The sequence below is a fragment of the Salvelinus fontinalis genome, chromosome 16 (assembly GCF_029448725.1).
Source record: "Salvelinus fontinalis isolate EN_2023a chromosome 16, ASM2944872v1, whole genome shotgun sequence".
In the NCBI taxonomy this organism is placed as follows: Eukaryota; Metazoa; Chordata; class Actinopteri; order Salmoniformes; family Salmonidae; genus Salvelinus; species Salvelinus fontinalis.
Genome location: NC_074680.1, coordinates 6004468 through 6021674, shown reverse-complemented (window position 1 = coordinate 6021674; position 17207 = coordinate 6004468). Strand labels below are relative to the sequence as shown.

At 42.1% G+C, this 17207-nt stretch overlaps 1 pseudogene; it reads right to left on the bottom strand.

Annotated features, from left to right (window-relative positions):
• Nucleotides 1–514: 514 nt before the first annotated feature.
• Nucleotides 515–6194, bottom strand: LOC129813454 (glycoprotein endo-alpha-1,2-mannosidase-like; annotated as a pseudogene).
• Nucleotides 6195–17207: the final 11013 nt, after the last annotated feature.

Below are 17207 nucleotides of genomic sequence, written 5' to 3'. Positions count from 1 at the left end.
GTGCGATTTCAGACTGTAGCTATGATGGGAGCAGTAATGTAAAACTGATTTATAGCTAAAATATGCACATTTTTTGAACAAAACATAGATTTATTGTGTAACATGTTATAGGACTGTCATCTGAGGTAGTTTTTTCTAGGTTATTTAGGTTGGTTCTAGCTTAGTTAGGTTGGCTTGTGCATGCTACTTGTATCCTACTTGTGCTGTGAAAAATGTCTGTCCTCTTTTTTATTTGGTGGTGAGCTAACATAAATATATGTGGTGTTTTCTCTGTAAAACATTAAAAAAATCGGACATGTTGGCTGGATTGACAAGATGTTTATCTTTCAATTGCTGTATTGGACTTGTTAATGTGTGAAAGTTAAATATTTAAAAAAAAATAGATTTTGAATTTCGCGCCCTGCACTTGAAGTGGCTGTTGTCATATTGATCCCGACTGGGGGCTTGCAGCCCAAACAGGTTAATGCAATATGTGTGAAGTACATTTCTGGTCAGATTAAACAATGTTAGATACTCATTCTGGCCATCTCTTCCTCTCACTGCTAAATATTGCTGCTTATTTCCGAGTTATCTCAAAATAGACAACAGGCTTGTTGAGGAAGCAATCTGTGTACACAGTCTAGCTTGTTTTTGTAATTGCCATCTCAATCTGGGTTCCCTCATGCCATTCATTAAATGACGTTATAGAGATAATATCAGCCCCTGCATCTAAGACTGCACGTGATGCCTTTTCAGAGTACTTCCCGTTAATGCGGTTGCATGTATTCTGGAAATTCCAAGGCCTAATACTGGTGTCAATATAACCTGGCCCCACACTCGGAATGAACAACAGGTTGTTGTCTTCACAGAAAGTTTTAATGGACTCCCAATTGCGCTGAGTGGAGCCATAGGAAAACCCATTAGTGGCAAAGTGTAAACTCCATCGCAACCTGAGGTGACTATATCGCTCTTGTTTCTCTTCTACGAGGAGTCCTATGAAGATGCCCTCCTAGGGAGTATCTCTAATGCTACTGCTTTCAGGTGTTTCCAGATGTTTTTTCCCCACTCTTCTGAGTTGAGTAGATATGAATCGTACATGTAGAATAGTGGAAGAAACTTTCCAGTGTTTGTTCTATGCCTGTAGAATGCAGAGTGCTCACCATCTCTTAAGATAGAATGACACAATTACAAATTATGAAGAATTTTACAAATGGGATCTACTTAAAAGGTGAAGAAATAGACATAATCTGCTTGAGTTAGGCATTGGACTTCAATCATCGACAAATCCATGAAGCTGAGGTAATATTTTAAACATCACCAATATAAGGTATTACTGAACAAATACATGAATTAAACTGGGGTAAAACCTATGTTGAATGGTAATAGAAGTGGAACTCCATTGATAGTGACGAGATTAAAGGCCAAATTAAACATGTATAATGTATAAACATGTATAAAACATGTATGATGTACAACTGAAGTCGAAGGTTTACATACACCTTAGCCAAATACATTTAAACTCAGTTTTTCACAATTCCTGACATTTAATCCTAGTAGAAATTCCCTGTCTAAGGTCAGTTAGGATCACCACTATATTTTAAGAATGTGAAATGTCAGAATAATAGTAGAGAGAATTATTTATTTCAGCTTTTATTTCTTTCATCACATTCCCAGTGGGTCAGAAGTTTACATACACTCAATTAGTTTTTGGTAGCATTGCCTTTAAATTGTTTAACTTGGGTCAAACGTTTTGGGTAGCCTTCCACAAGCTTCCCATAATAAGTTGGGTGAATTTTGACCCATTCCTTCTGACAGTGCTGGTGTAACTGAGTCAGGATTGTAGGCCTCCTTGCTCGCACACGCTTTTTCAGTTTTGCCAACAAATTGTCTATAGGATTGAAGTCTTTGTGATGGCTTTGTGATGGCCACTCCAATACCTTGACTTTGTTGTCCAGGTTGCCACAACTTTGGAAGTATGCTTGGGGTCATTGTTCATTTGGAAGACCCATTTGCGACCAAGCTTTAACTTCCTGACTGATGTCTTGAGATGTTGCTTCAATATATCCACAGAATTTTCCTGCCTCATGAAGCCATCTATTTTGTTTCATCAGACCAGAGGACATTTCTCCAAGAAGTATGATCTTTGTCCCAATGTGCAGTTGCAAACCGTAGTCTGGCTTTTTCATGGTGGTTTTGGAGCAGTGGCTTCTTCCTTGCTGAGTGACCTCTCAGGTTATGTCGCTATAGGACTCATTTTACTGTGGATATAGATACCTGTGTACCTATTTCCTCCAGCATCTTCACTGGGTCCTTTGCTGTTGTTCTGGGGTTGATTTTCACTTTTCGCACCAAAGTACGTTCATCTCCAGGAGACAGAACGCTTCTCCTTCCTGAGCGGTATGACGAATGAACCCGATTTGTGGAGGTCTTGGCTGATTTCTTTTGATTTTCCCATGATGTCACGCAAAGAGGCACTGAGTTTGAAGGTAGGTCTTGAAATACATCCACAGGTACACCTCCGATTGACTCAAATTATGTCAATTAGCCTATCAGAAACTTTTAAAGCCATGACATAATTTTCTGGAATTTTCCAAGCTGTTTAAAGGCACAGTCTAGTGTATGTGTCACGATCGTCAACGGGACTGAGAGAGGACCAAGGCGCAGCGCGTGGAAAGTACATCTTCTTTATTAAAGAAAGAAGACGAAAAAAGACACGAACACTATACAACAAAACAGACGACCGTGAAGCTATACAAACATAAGTGCTGACACTAAACACTCTGACATAGACAATTCCCCACAAACAGCTAAAGCCTATGGTTGCCTTAAATATGGCTCCCAATCAGAGACAACAATAACCAGCTGTCTCTAATTGAGACCCAATTCAGGCAACCATAGACTTTCCTAGAACCTACACTCAACCATAGACACAGCTAGACACATTCACTCAACACAAACCCATACACACACCCAACACCCCCTTTTCCATATAACCACCCTAGACACTACAAAAACACATACATTCCCCATGTCACACCCTGACCTAACTAAAATAATTAAGAAAACAAAAAATACTAAGGCCAGGGCGTGACATAACCCCACCCTTAAGGTGCGAACTCCGGGCGCACCAGCACATAGTCTAGGGGAGGGTCTGGGTGGGCGTCCATCCACGGCGGCGGCTCCGGCACTGGTCGTGGTCGGATGACGGCTCTGGACGCTCATGGCTGGCTGACGGCTCTGGACGCTCATGGCTGGCTGGCGGCTCTGGACGCTCATGGCTCGCTGGCGGCTCTGGACGCTCATGGCTCGCTGGCGGCTCTGGACGCTCATGGCTCGCTGGCGGCTCTGGACGCTCATGGCTCGCTGGCGGCTCTGGCAGATCCTGTCTGGTTGGCGGCTCTGGCAGATCCTGTCTGGTTGGCGGCTCTGGCAGATCCTGTCTGGTTGGCGGCTCTGACAGATCCTGTCTGGTTGGCGGCTCTGGCAGATCCTGTCTGGTTGGCGGCTCTGGCAGATCCTGTCTGGTTGGCGGCTCTGGCAGATCCTGTCTGGTTGGCGGCTCTGGCAGATCCTGTCTGACGAATGGCTCTAGCGGCTCCTGACTGACGAACGGCTCTGACGGCTCGGGACAGACGGGCGGCTCTAATGGCTCGGGGCAGACGGATGGCTCAGATGGCGCTGGGTAGACGGATGGCTCAGATGGCGCTGGGTAGACTGATGGCTCAGATGGCGCTTGGCAGACGGGCAGTTCAGGCATCGCTGTGCAGACGGCAGACTCTGGCCGGCTGAGGCGCACTGTAGGCCTGGTGCGTGGTGCCGGAAAAGGTGTTACCGGGCTGGGGACACGCATCTCAGGGCTAGTGCGGGGAGAAGGAACAGGGCCTACTGGACCCTGGGAGCGCACATTAGGCCTAGTGCGTGGTGCCGGAACTGGTGGTACCGGACTGGGGACACGCATCTCAGGGCTAGTGCGGGGAGAAGGAACAGGGCATACTGGACCCAGGGGACGCACATTAGGCCTAGTGCGTGGTGCCGGAACTGGTGGTACCGGGCTGGGGACACGCATCTCAGGGCTAGTGCGGGGAGCAGCAACAGGATGCACAGGACTCTGGAGACGCACAGGAGGCTTGGTGCGTGGTGCCGGAATTGGAGGCACTGGGCTGGAGACACGCACCATAGGGAGAGTGCGTGGAGGAGGAACAGGGCTCTGGAAACGCACTGGAAGCCTGGTGCGTGGTGTAGGCACTGGTGGTACTGGGCTGGGGCGGGAAGGTGGCGCCGGAAATACCGGACCTTGCAGGCGTATTGGCTCCCTTGAGCATTGAGCCTGCCCAACCTTACCTGGTTGAATGCTCCCCATCGCCCGACCAGTGCGGGGAGGTGGAATAACCCGCACCAGGCTATGTAGGCGAACCGGGGACACCATGCGTAAGGCTGGTGCCATGTAAACCGGCCCGAGGAGACGCACTGGTGGCCAGATATGTAGGGCCGGCTTCATGACATCTGGCTCAATACTCAATCTAGCCCTGCCAGTGCGGGGAGGTGGAATAACCCGCACCGGGCTATGCACACGTACAGGAGACACCGTATTGCCCGTACTCTCGCTCTCCACGGTAAGTACAGGGAGTAGGCGCAGGTTTCCTACCTGACTTCGCCACTCTCCCTTTAATCCCCCCCCCAAGACATTTTTGGGGTTTTCTCACAGGCTTCCTACCGCTTCGTGTGCTGCCTCCATACGCCGGTATCCCTCCTCGCACTGCGCCAGAGAATCCCAGGCGGGCTCCGGGCACTCTCCCTGGGTTGATCGCCCATCTGTCGATCTCCTCCCACGTAGTGTAGCCCAGATCCTTTTCCTGCCTCCGAGCTAGCTCCTCATATCACCGCCTCTCTGCTTTCGCTGCCTCCAGCTCAGCTTTGGGGCGGTTATATTCTCCTGGTTCTTCGCGGTCCAGAATTTCCTCCCATGTCCATGAATCCTTGATGCCTTGCTCCTGTTGCCGCTTTTCGCGCTGCATGATCCCGCATTGGTGGGGAATTCTGTCATGATCGTCAACAGGACTGAGAGAGGACCAAGGCGCAGCGCGTGGAAAGTACATCTTCTTTATTAAAGAAAGAAGACGAAAAAAGACACGAACACTATACAACAAAACAGACGACCGTGAAGCTATACAAACATAAGTGCTGACACTAAACACTCTGACATAGACAATTCCCCACAAACAGCTAAAGCCTATGGTTGCCTTAAATATGGCTCCCAATCAGAGACAACAATAACCAGCTGTCTCTAATTGAGACCCAATTCAGGCAACCATAGACTTTCCTAGAACCTACACTCAACCATAGACACAGCTAGACACATTCACTCAACACAAACCCATACACACACCCAACACCCCCTTTTCCATATAACCACCCTAGACACTACAAAAACACATACATTCCCCATGTCACACCCTGACCTAACTAAAATAATTAAGAAAACAAAGAATACTAAGGCCAGGGCGTGACAGTATGTAAACTTCTGACTCACTGGAATTGTGATAGTGAATTACAAGTTAAATAATCTGTCTGTAAACAATTGTTGTGAAAAATACTTGTGTCATGCACAAAGTAGATGTCCTAACCGACTTACCAAAACTATAGTTTGTTAACAAGAAATGTGTGGAGTGGTGGAACAACGAATTTTAATGACTCCAACCTAAGTGTATGTAAACTTCCGACTTCAACTGTATTTGACATTGGAAACATACTTGTTTCCTCTCTTCCTTTGTATGATTCAATGTGAAAAGCAGCCTGTGTAGTAGACACCAATCAATGGCAATGGGGACAAAAGATGCATTCAATGTAATTACTCATACTAAATTTACGTTTATCTAGTCATGGTTGGTTTCATTGCAATCCTCTGTTTGTTAGTAACACAACCATACATGAATGTTTCTTTTTGCGCAACGCATTGATTGAAAGGAACTGATTTGAACACACCAAACAATGACCTCATTGCGCCCCAATTATATGACCAGTGCTTCTTTGACTGTATTTCGGCCCAATGACCACTCATCTCTTGAAATCTAGCTTGGTAGATAGCCAATGAGCTGAGGTAAACGGCAATATCTAATGGTTATATCCGGGAAGACCAGCTCTTGAACGAAAGTCGAGCGTAACACAGCCATTCGCCATTGAAATTTCTACCTGGAGGAGCTACGTTGTTTGCGCATAGCAGTATTGAGTTGAGATCATTTTTCGCTATTTTATCGAAAGAATTATAGTGAGTAAATCTGAAAAATCAAAGACAAAGTCCAGGTATACAGATCTACACGATATTGATAGTGTAACAGCAGCCTTCCTCCTCTTCACGTGAAGAGAAGGTGTAGCAAGGATCGGACCAACACGCAGCGTAGCCAGTGCTCAACATGTTTAATACGAAACTGTGAACACTTACAAATAACAAAATAATAAATGTGGCAAATATTATTAATTTGAGTTGTTTTGGAGATATTTTTATTTTATTTGACATATATATATATATATATATAACCAGTAATGAAATGTGTGAAGTACACATGGCTCTACATTGTGAGTGTGTGTGTCTGTATATATTAGATATTTTTTACATGTATTTTATCTAAACATGGAATGGAACAGCACCTCACCATAGTGATTGAGGTTCCCTACTCTATATATAATCTGTGTGTTTCTGTCTTTATTTCACAGTCCCTCCATCTGTCACGATCGTCTTCTTTAGAGAGATTGGACCAAGGCGCAGCGTGTGCAAAATACATATTCTTTTATTGAGAAGAGAGAGAAAACACAAAACGAACACTATATCTTCTTCAGGCTGCAGGGTGAATATTGAAAAAACTGGAAAATATGTGCACATTTTCAAACGGCCTCTTAAGAAATTTTTTATTTTACAATATGCATATATTTACTACTGTTGGATAGATAACAGTCTATAGTTTCTAAAAAGGTTTGAATTATTTCTCTAAGTCGAACAGAAATATTTTTACAGCCATTTTCCCAGCCGAATTGAGATTTCCAAAATGCGATGTGTCTCTTCAAGACCTTGTCTATAAAAGGTCATTACACTTAGGACCGTAGAAACACGTCATACGCCTTCATCAGGGTGTAATGCGGAAGTGAGAATTGAAAGGAGTCGAATATCTCGTCCATGGACTGAATACCACACCTTCTTGTGAGACCTGCGCAGTTAAAAAAAAATTCCGGGCGCGAGACAGAATTTGGTCTCGGCTACTGGAAGAAGGTCGATAAAGGTGAATATGATCTCTGACTTCGATATTATTTGATACATGTCACAAAATCATCCTAAAGTATGTTTTTTCAATATACTTTAATTATATTATTGCAATTTATTCTGGACTTTAGATGTGATGCGACGGAAGAATTTTTTGAAGAAAGACAGATTAGCGCCGCAATGCTATTGTGCTTGCTAACCAAAGAGGGAAATAGTTCGTTCTGGAACCCAACTAAAGACTGTACTGGACATTGGACCCCGTTACAACATTCTGATGGAATATCAACAAAGATAAGGACCCAATTTGGGATGCTTTTTCATATATCTGTCGAACTGTTCAATGCTAACTGTGCTAACTGTGCTAGGCTAGCGCTTGACTAGAATCAATGCTGCCTTATGCTAGCTTATGTTGTTAGCTAATATAACGATATATTGTGTTTTCGCTGTAAAACACTTCAAAAATCGGAAATATTGGCTCTATTCACACGATATCTGTCTTTCATTAGCTATCCACCATATGTTTTTCTGAAATGTTTTATGAGGTGTAATTAGTAGTCGACGTTGGTGTCTGTATTTTCTCTGGCTACTCCCGTCTGGATTCAGACTGTAGCTATGTGGTAGCATTTATGGTAGCATCAATGTAAAACTGATTTATAGCTAAAATATGCACTTTTTATGAACAAAACATAGATTTATTGTGTAACATGTTATATGACTGTCATCTGAGGTAGTTTTTTCTGGGTTCTTTAGGTTGGTTTTAGTTTATTTCGGTTGGCTTGTGCATGCTACTTGAATCATAATTCATACATCATAATCATATTCATACGTGTCTGTCCACTTTTGTATTTGGTGGTGAGCTAACATAAATATATGTGGTGTTTTCTCTGTAAAACATTAAAAAAATCGGACATGTTGGCTGGATTGACAAGATGTTTATCTTTCAAATGCTGTATTGGACTTGTTAATGTGTGAAAGTTAAATATTAAAAAAAAATAGATTTTGAATTTCGCGCCCTGCAGCTGTTGTCATTTTCGTTCCGACGTCGGGCTTGCAGCCCAAACAGGATATACAAACTAACAAAACAACAAACGACCGTGAAGCTAAATAACGTAAGTGCACAGACAAGCAACAAATGTTCAACATAGACAACTACCCACAAAAGCCTTCTGCCTATGGCTGCCTTAAATATGGCTCCCAATCAGAGACAATTAATGACCGCTGTCTCTGATTGAGACCCAATTTAGGCAGCCATAGACATAACTAGACAACCTCACTCTTCTCTACCCCATACACATACAACACCCCTAGACTAGACAAAACACACAAAGACAACCCACCCCAACTCACACCCTGACCAACTAAATAAATAACAGAAAAAGGAACAATAGGTCAGGAACGTGACACCATCTAAATTGTCTCCAGCATCCTATCTGACTGTTTTGGCTATTCTAGTACATGTGAAAGATGATGCTACAACAATAAAAAAACAGAAAACGTATGCTCTTTCTTTCTCTTTTCTTCTACCAAATCTATTGTGTTATATTCTCCTACATTCGATTAACATTTCCACAAACTTCAGAATGCTTTCATTCAAATGATACCAAGAATATGCATATCCTTGCTTCTGGGCCTGAGCTACAGGCAATTAGATTAGGGTATGTCTTCAGGCGGAAATTGAGAAGAAGGGATGCAGCCATAAGAAGTTAAACACATTTTATTTTCAATTACTCGGAAATGAGAAGTTGTAATCTGTATAAAGGCAAAAAGGCCATTTTGAACAAAGGATGAGCCTTTCTTAATAATCTCCTGGAGAACCATTTTAGGTTTAACTGATTTTTATACTCTGACGTCCTTGGGTAGGCGGAGGGAGTCTGGAAGGGCATCTAGGAATTTTTTGGGTTGTCCGTGAATTTATAGCACAACGTTTGCTGATCATTTGTTGGGGTCTGAGCAGATTATTTGTTGCGATTGCAAACATAATAAAATGGTGGTCCGATAGTCCAGGATTATGAGGAAAAATATTAAGATCCACAACATTTATTCCATGGGACAAAACTAGGTACAGAGTATAATTGTGGCAGTGAGTAGGTCCGGAGACATGTTGGACAAAACCCACTGAGTCGATGATGGCTCCGAAAACCATTTGGAGTGGGTCTGTGGACTTTCCATGTGAATATTAAAGTCACCAAAAATTTGAATATTATCTGCCATGACTACAAGGTCCGATAGGAAATCAGGGAACTCAGTGAGGAACGCTGTATATGGCCCAGGAGGCCTGTAAACAGTAGCTATAAAAAGTGATTGAGTAGGCTGCATAGATTTCATGACTAGAAGTTCAAAAGACGAAAACATCTGGCTTTTTTTTGTAAATTGAAATTTGCTATTGTAAATGTTAGCAGCACCTCCGCCTTTGCGGGATGTGCGGGGGATATGGTCACTAGTGTAACCAGGAGGTGAGGCCTCATTTAACACATTAAATCCATCAGGTTTAAGCCATGTTTCAGTCAGGCCAATCACATCAAGATTATGATCAGTGATTAGTTAATTGACTATAACTGCCTTGGAAGTGAGGGTGTGACGTAGAAGTCCGTCACTGGCCGCGGGCAGCATTTGGTTCTTTAACGCACGCACACATTCATCACTCCGCCCTGCTCCGTTATAAGATAAGTTAACAATGTGGGTCGATGTGGGCCCAGAAAGTCACGCCGCCAGCGGCGTCTTGAGAAGTATGTGGGAACCCCTGTACCTGTTGCTGATGTGTCTGGGTTAGAGGTGCAATGGGATGTTCCACAAAATTTTGCCACACTGCAGAAGTCTGATGCAACCTTGAAAGGTTTATTTGACAAGGCCTTAGCTGGGGACAGTCAATCTTCATGTGGGGGGATTTACACGGTAGACAACCACATACTCTACCTTGGGTCAGAGGCAGATAGCAGGAAGTTGGTGGTGCCATCTACCTGTAGACCACTTGTTCTCAACCTTGCACATACAGTTCCATGGGGAGGTCATCTAGGGCAACATAAGACCTATCTTAGGCTAGGCTCCCGTTTCTTTTGGTCCTCCATGTATACTGATGTACAAACCTACTGCAAATCATGCCCCACGTGCCAGAAAACCAGTGCTGTCCGTAGGTCTGACTGGGCTCCTCTATGTTCACTGCCAGTTATCTCTACCTCATTCAAGAGAATTGCAATGGACATTGTTGGTCACATGGAGAAGAGTAGCACAGGTTACAAGTATATAATGGTGATCTGTGACTATGCCACCCGGTTCCCAGAAGCCTTCCCACTCCGTTCCATAACCACTACAAAAATAATCAGTGCTCTTGTTCAGCTCTTCTCTCGTGTAGGAAATGCAGATGAAATCCTGAAGGACCAAGGGACAAACTTCACCTCGCGACTGATGGTTCAACTCCACCGACAGCTGGGCATTAAAACCTCTTCTCAATAGGGGGTGCTATTTGCACTTTGTAATAATTTCGTTCCCAAATTAAACTGCCTCGTACTCAATTCTTGCTCGTACAATATGCATATTATTATTAGCTAATATAATGCTATATTGTGTTTTCGCTGTAAAACACTTAAAATCTGAAATATTGGCTGGATTCACAAGATCTTTGTCTTTCATTTGCTGTACGTTGTGTATTTTTCAGAAATGTTTTATGATGAGTATTTAGGTAATTCACGTTGCTCTCTGTAGTTATTTTAGTCGCTTTGGTGAGAGTTGTGATGGTGGCTGCAATGGTAAACTATGATTTATACCTGAAATATGCACATTTTTCTAACAAAACATATGCTATACAATAAATATGTTATCAGACTGTCATCTGATGAAGTTGTTTCTTGGTTAGTGGCTTTTTATATCTTTATTTGGTCGAATTTGTGATAGCTACCTATGCAGGAAAAAAATGGTGGAGTAAAAAAAGTTGTGTCCTTTGCTAACGTGGTTAGCTAATAGATTTACATATTGTGTCTTCCCTGTAAAACATTTTAAAAATCAGAAATGATGGCTGGATTCACAAGATGTGTATCTTTCATCTGGTGTCTTGGACTTGTCATTTAATGATATTTAGATGCTAGTATTTACTTGTGACGCTATGCTAGGATATGCTAGTCAGCTTTTTTACTGATGGGAGTGCTCCCGGATCCGGGATTGTGTGGAAGTAGAAGTTAATGACTATTGGCTATGTAGCCTAAATGACAACCACTTATTTGGTAGGTTATAGCCATGTATTCTATTTCTATTTGTTATTCTATTTGTTCAAGTAACGAATTGACAAGTGAACAAGACAACGGATGATTGCTATGATCTGGACAATTCTTTTTGAACGGTCTAAGTGGGCCGGAATAATTTAAATGGCCCATATGTGAAAAAAGACTAGGAGAGATCAAATGTCATACAGCCTAAGATGCTGAAATTGTAAGCACACAGTACTTTTATTTCTGTTGCCATCTCTACCTTCCTTTAAAAACATACGTTTATAAAAGAGAGAGACAAACAAGCGGGCTATGTGCGCAAAGCCCACAATTATGCACCTTTCAATCATTATTTCCAGATTTTCGTTCGGCAATTATATCAAAACAAATGAATTAATTGGATGTTCAAGGTGGAATGTAAAAGAAATGGAGCTAGGCCAACTGAACATGAAAAGTCAATTGAATAGATGGACGCACTCGCTTTGGCTCTGCCAGTGCCTAGAGGAGACAGATGTTGCATTGACGTTACAAGTCACTATACTACTCCTGCTCTTTATTTATTTAACTAGGCAAGTCAGTTAACTTCTTGAGAATACAGGGGGTGCTGTTTTCGCATTAGCATAATTTGCTCTACAGATTAAACTGCCTCTTACTCAATTATTGCTCTTACTATATGCATATAATTAATACCATTGGATAGAAAACAATCTCTAATTTCAAAAACCGTTTCAATTTTGTCTCTGAGAGAAACACAAGTCATTTGACAGCACTTTCCCTGACCAAGAAGTAGAATGCAAGATGTCTATGCTCGCTTCAACGCTCTGCCTATATATGGTCACGCCACCTATGACCCGAAACACACTTCATTCGCCTTCCTCTGGGTGTCAAGAGGACGTCAGAGGAGAAATTTTTTGTTTATCTTGTTCTGACGTGAAATAAGACCTATTTCTTTGGCGTGACCGACAACTTCCGGTTCTCTGAATCGCGCGACTTGGAGGTGCGATTGTCTACTGTTTTGCTGCCGTTACGGATGAAAACTATCTCCGTCTCGAATTTTGTTTGATACATGTGACCATATCATCGTAATGTATGTTTTTTCAATATAGTTTAATCAGATTATTTGAATTTTTTCGGGAGTTTTGCGGTGTTCCGTTCTCTGATTTTATTTTCGTTTGAGAGATCCGTGCCACTCGACCAGTACCAATGCTAAATGAAGTGGGAAAGTTGCCATTCTGAATCGAAACAAGGACTCATCTGGACAAAGGACACCTTGATCAACATTCTGATGAAAGATCAGCAATAGTAAGACCCAATTTACGATGTTATTTCATATATCTGTCGTGCATGTGAACTGGTCGTGGCGCCCAGCTGGTTCTGCCTGGCGTAGCTATGCTAATTTAGTGCTACATTTTGTTTTCGCTATAAAACATTTAATAAATCTGAAATATTGTTTGGATTCACCAGATGTTGGGCTTTCAATAGCTGTACGCTGTGTATTTTTCTGAAATGTTTTAAGATGAGTAATTAGTTATATGACGTTGGTCTCTGTAATTGTTCTGGCTGCGTCGGCACTATTTCAGATTGCAGCTGCAATGTAGAACTGTGATTTATACCTGAAAAATGCACATTTTTCAAAAACAAAACTATGCTATACCATAAATATGTTATCAGACTGTCATCTTATGAAGTTGTTTCTTGGTTAGTGGCTATATATATTTTTATTTAGTCGAATTAGTGATAGCTACTGACGCAGGAAAAAACTGTTGGAGTAAAAAAATGGTGTCTTTTGCTAACGTGGTTAGCTAATAGATTTACATATTGTGTCTTCCCTGTAAAACATTTTAAAAATCTGAAATGGTGGCTTTATTCACAAGATCTGTATCTTTCATCTGGTGTCTTGGACTTGTGATTTAATGATATTTAGATGCTACTATTTAATTGTGACGCTATGCTAGCGATGCTAATCAGTGTGGGGTGGGGGGGGTGGGGGGGGGGGGGGGGTGCTCCCGGATCCAGGGTTGAGGCTCGTTAGAGGTTAACTTCTTGCGACTACAGGGGTGCTGTTTTCTCATTAGCATAATTGCATTACAGATTAAACGGCTTCCTACTAAATTCTTTATCGTACAATATGCATATTATTACTATTATTGGATAGAAAACAGTCTTTAGTTTCTATAGGCGTTGGAATTTTGTCTCTGAGTGGAACAGAACTCATTCTACAGCAATTTCCCTGACATGGAGTCAGATTTCACACATTTTGGCCCCTGATCTTGAGTCAGTTTAAAGGCCACTGTGAACGCTATCAGGATACGGACACTGTCTTCCCCTGGATGCCTTTACGTGATGACGAGTTGAATGGTATCGATTGCGCAATCACAGCCCCTATAAAACAAAAACACGTGTAGGTAGGAACTCTTTTCCAGATGCGTCGGGCGCGCGGTGGACACCGACCTGCTCTTTTTCCAAGCATTAGTGTAGCCAGTTATATTTCTCCGGTCATGTTTCTACTCGTTATAGGAGTTAAAAACATCATAAGGTAGTTAATTTAAACCGTTTTATAGCAATTTATATCCGTTTAGTGCGATTTTGGGACATTTATTTCTGAGACACTGTGAATCTCTGGGCACGGTTCCAGTTCATGCCGAACGCAATGGGCATTTCTACATGGCAAGAGGACAGCTTTCGACCAAAAGACGATTAGACCCAAGAAAGGATTCTTTGCCCAAGATTCTGATGGAAGAACAGCTCAAAGTAGGAACAATTTATTATGATAAATCGTGTTTCTGTCGAGAAATGTTAATCGCTTATGACGCCATCTTTTTAGACGTAGCTTCGCTTGGCGCAAACTGTATTGAAAAGTAAGGATAATTAAAAAAATGTAAATCAGCGATTGTATTAAGAATTAAATTGTCTATCAATCGCTGTCCACCCTATATTTTTTAGTCACGTTTATGAGTATTTATGTATACGACTAGATCACTGTCTAATATGGCGCACGACATTGTCTGACCAGCTGGGCAACTTTTGTCATTGTCTAACCATGATTTTGGTGGCTAAATATGCACATTTTCGAACAAACTGTATATGTATGTTGTAATGTGATGTTACAGGAGTGTCATCTGAAGAATTCTGAGAAGGTTAGTGAAAAAATTTATATATTTTGGCGATGTTTACGTTATCGCTCTCTTTGGCTAGAATCAATGCTCTGGTAACGTTTGCATATGTGGTATGCTAATATAACGATTTATTGTGTTTTCGCTGTAAGACACTTAGAAAATCTGAAATATTGTCTGTATTCACAGGATCTGTGTTTTTCGATTAGTGTATGCTGTGTATTTTTACGAAATGTTTCATGATTAGTAAATAGGTAAACACGTTGCTCTATATATTTATTCTAGTCCATTTGTGACGGTGGGTGCAATTGTAAACTATGATATCTACCTGAAATATGCACATTTTTCTAACAAAACCGATCCTATACCATAAATATGTTATCAGACTGTCATCTGATGAGGTTTTTTCTTGGTTAGTGGCTATCAATATCTTAGTTTAGCCGAATTGGTGATAGCACCTGATGGAGTAAAAAACTGATGGAGTTAGAAAAGTGGTGTCTTTTGCTAACGTGGTTAGCTAATAGATTTACATATTTTGTCTTCCCTGTAAAACATTTTAAAAATCTGAAATGGTGGCTTTATTCACAAGATCTGTATCTTTCATTAGGTGTCTTGGACTTGTGATTTAATGATATTTAGATGCTACTATTTAATTGTGACGCTATGCTAGGCTATGCTACTCAGTGTGGGGGGGGGTGGGGGGTGATCCCGGACCCGGGGTAGATACTCGTGAAAGGTTAAGAAAGATGATTATTTACATTGACGGCCTACCCCCGGCGAAACCCAGACAACGCTGGGCCAATTGTGCGCCTGTCACGCCCTGACAGTAGAGAGCTTTTTATGTCTCTATTTTGGTTTGGTCAGGGTGTGATTTGGGTGGGCATTCTATGTTCTTTTTTCTATGATTTGTTTTTGTGTGTTTGGCCGGGTGTGGTTCTCAATCAGAGGCAGCTGTCTGTCGTTGTCTCTGATTGAGAACCATACTTAGGTAGCTTTTTCCCACATGGTTTTTGTGGGTAGTTATTTTCTGTTTAGCTGTTTTGTTTGCCTGACAGAACTGTTCGCTTTCGTTCTCCTGTTTGTTGTTTTTGTTCGATTGTTTCTTTGGATTAAATCATGAACACTTTAAACGCTGCACCTTGGTCCACTCTTCCTTCAGCCCACGAGAAGCGTGACAGCGCCACCGTATGGGACTCACAGCCGGATGTGATTCTGGATTTGAACCAGGGACTGTAGTGAAGCCTCTTAAACTGAGATGCAGTGCCTTAGACCGCTGCGCCACTCGGGATCCCAATCAGGATCTCTTAATGATCCAGCAGCTTTTTATTTAAAAAATATTATGCCAACATCAGTTTTTTACAAGAAACTCACCTATCAGCAACAGAACGTGAAAGGTTTTGGTAAGCTTGGGATGGGTTGGCATTATCCTTCACCTACTCCTTAAGATCCAGAGGAGTATCAATTCTCATTGATAAAGTCCCAATTAAAAGAGAATTTCACCCTGGGTGAATCTGGGCTTGTTTTCATCATGTCCGAGCCATTTCTATGTCAGTCAGATGTGTTTCACACATAATTTCCCAGGGGGAAGTCAGGTCTGGGCGACGCACGCTGAATGATAGACACCCTGTGGCGGCTTCCGGTGGATTGTGAGATCTGAACATAAATGTAGTCCTATTTGCGGCATTTCGTGAAGGCTCTATGTGATATTGTTCGCATTATACATTTTTGTGCATGTAGATATGGTTGTCCTTGTTCGATAGAGACATTGGACTTCTTTCAGCAATGTTCCTACCAGTGGATTCATTGCTAGATATATAAGCTGACACATTTTTCCCGTCTCTGGAAGACTACAACTTGTGTGGGGCAGTGCTTCGTGCTCTGGCCCTGTCTCTCCCCCAAGGCAGGCTTTTCTGAAATGGAGGCAGACACTAATGTAAGAATACTTTGAAGATAACTACACAACGCAGAGTATGAGAGTTTGAGAGGACTAAACTAAAAACGAGAGGACTAATGGTCAATAGCGAATGGTAATAGGAGTTGGGTTTCAGTTCAACATCTGTTTGAATCTGTGGAATGTCACTCCTGAACTCAGAGCGACGTGTTCTACGTGGGCCACATTTTCATTGGTCTGTACAATAAGTCTGGAGTGAGACACTTGTTATTTGGCCATTGGCCAAGTGGTCCTGCAAGGACTTCTGATTGGTCAACCCCAGAATAGGGTGGAGGGGTTATAAATGGCATCATGTTCCTTTATTCTGGGGGAAAAACTTAGGACAGGGAGACTGAACATCTGACTCCCAGGATAACATCTTGATTTGTCCTCTCTGAATAAACCTATTTTTCTCCCCCTGATTCGCTTTGGAGTTTGTGTTATTGAAGAATAACAATTTGCTAAAGCTAACAACACAATCCTTTGAGCAAAACTGAAAGAACTGGCTAGACCGCAATGGCTTCAAGTGATTCCTCTCATCAACACGAATTTGACGATGGAGCATTTTTTTTGCTACATGGTGACATTCAACCATATGCTGGGTTTCTTCCCTGGTGATGCTCTGCCAGGCCTTTACTGAAGCTGTCTTCAGTTCCTGCTTGTTCTTGTGGTATTTTGCCTTCAGCAAGTGAAATGCATGCTCAATTGGATTCAGGTCAGGTGATTGACTTGGCCAT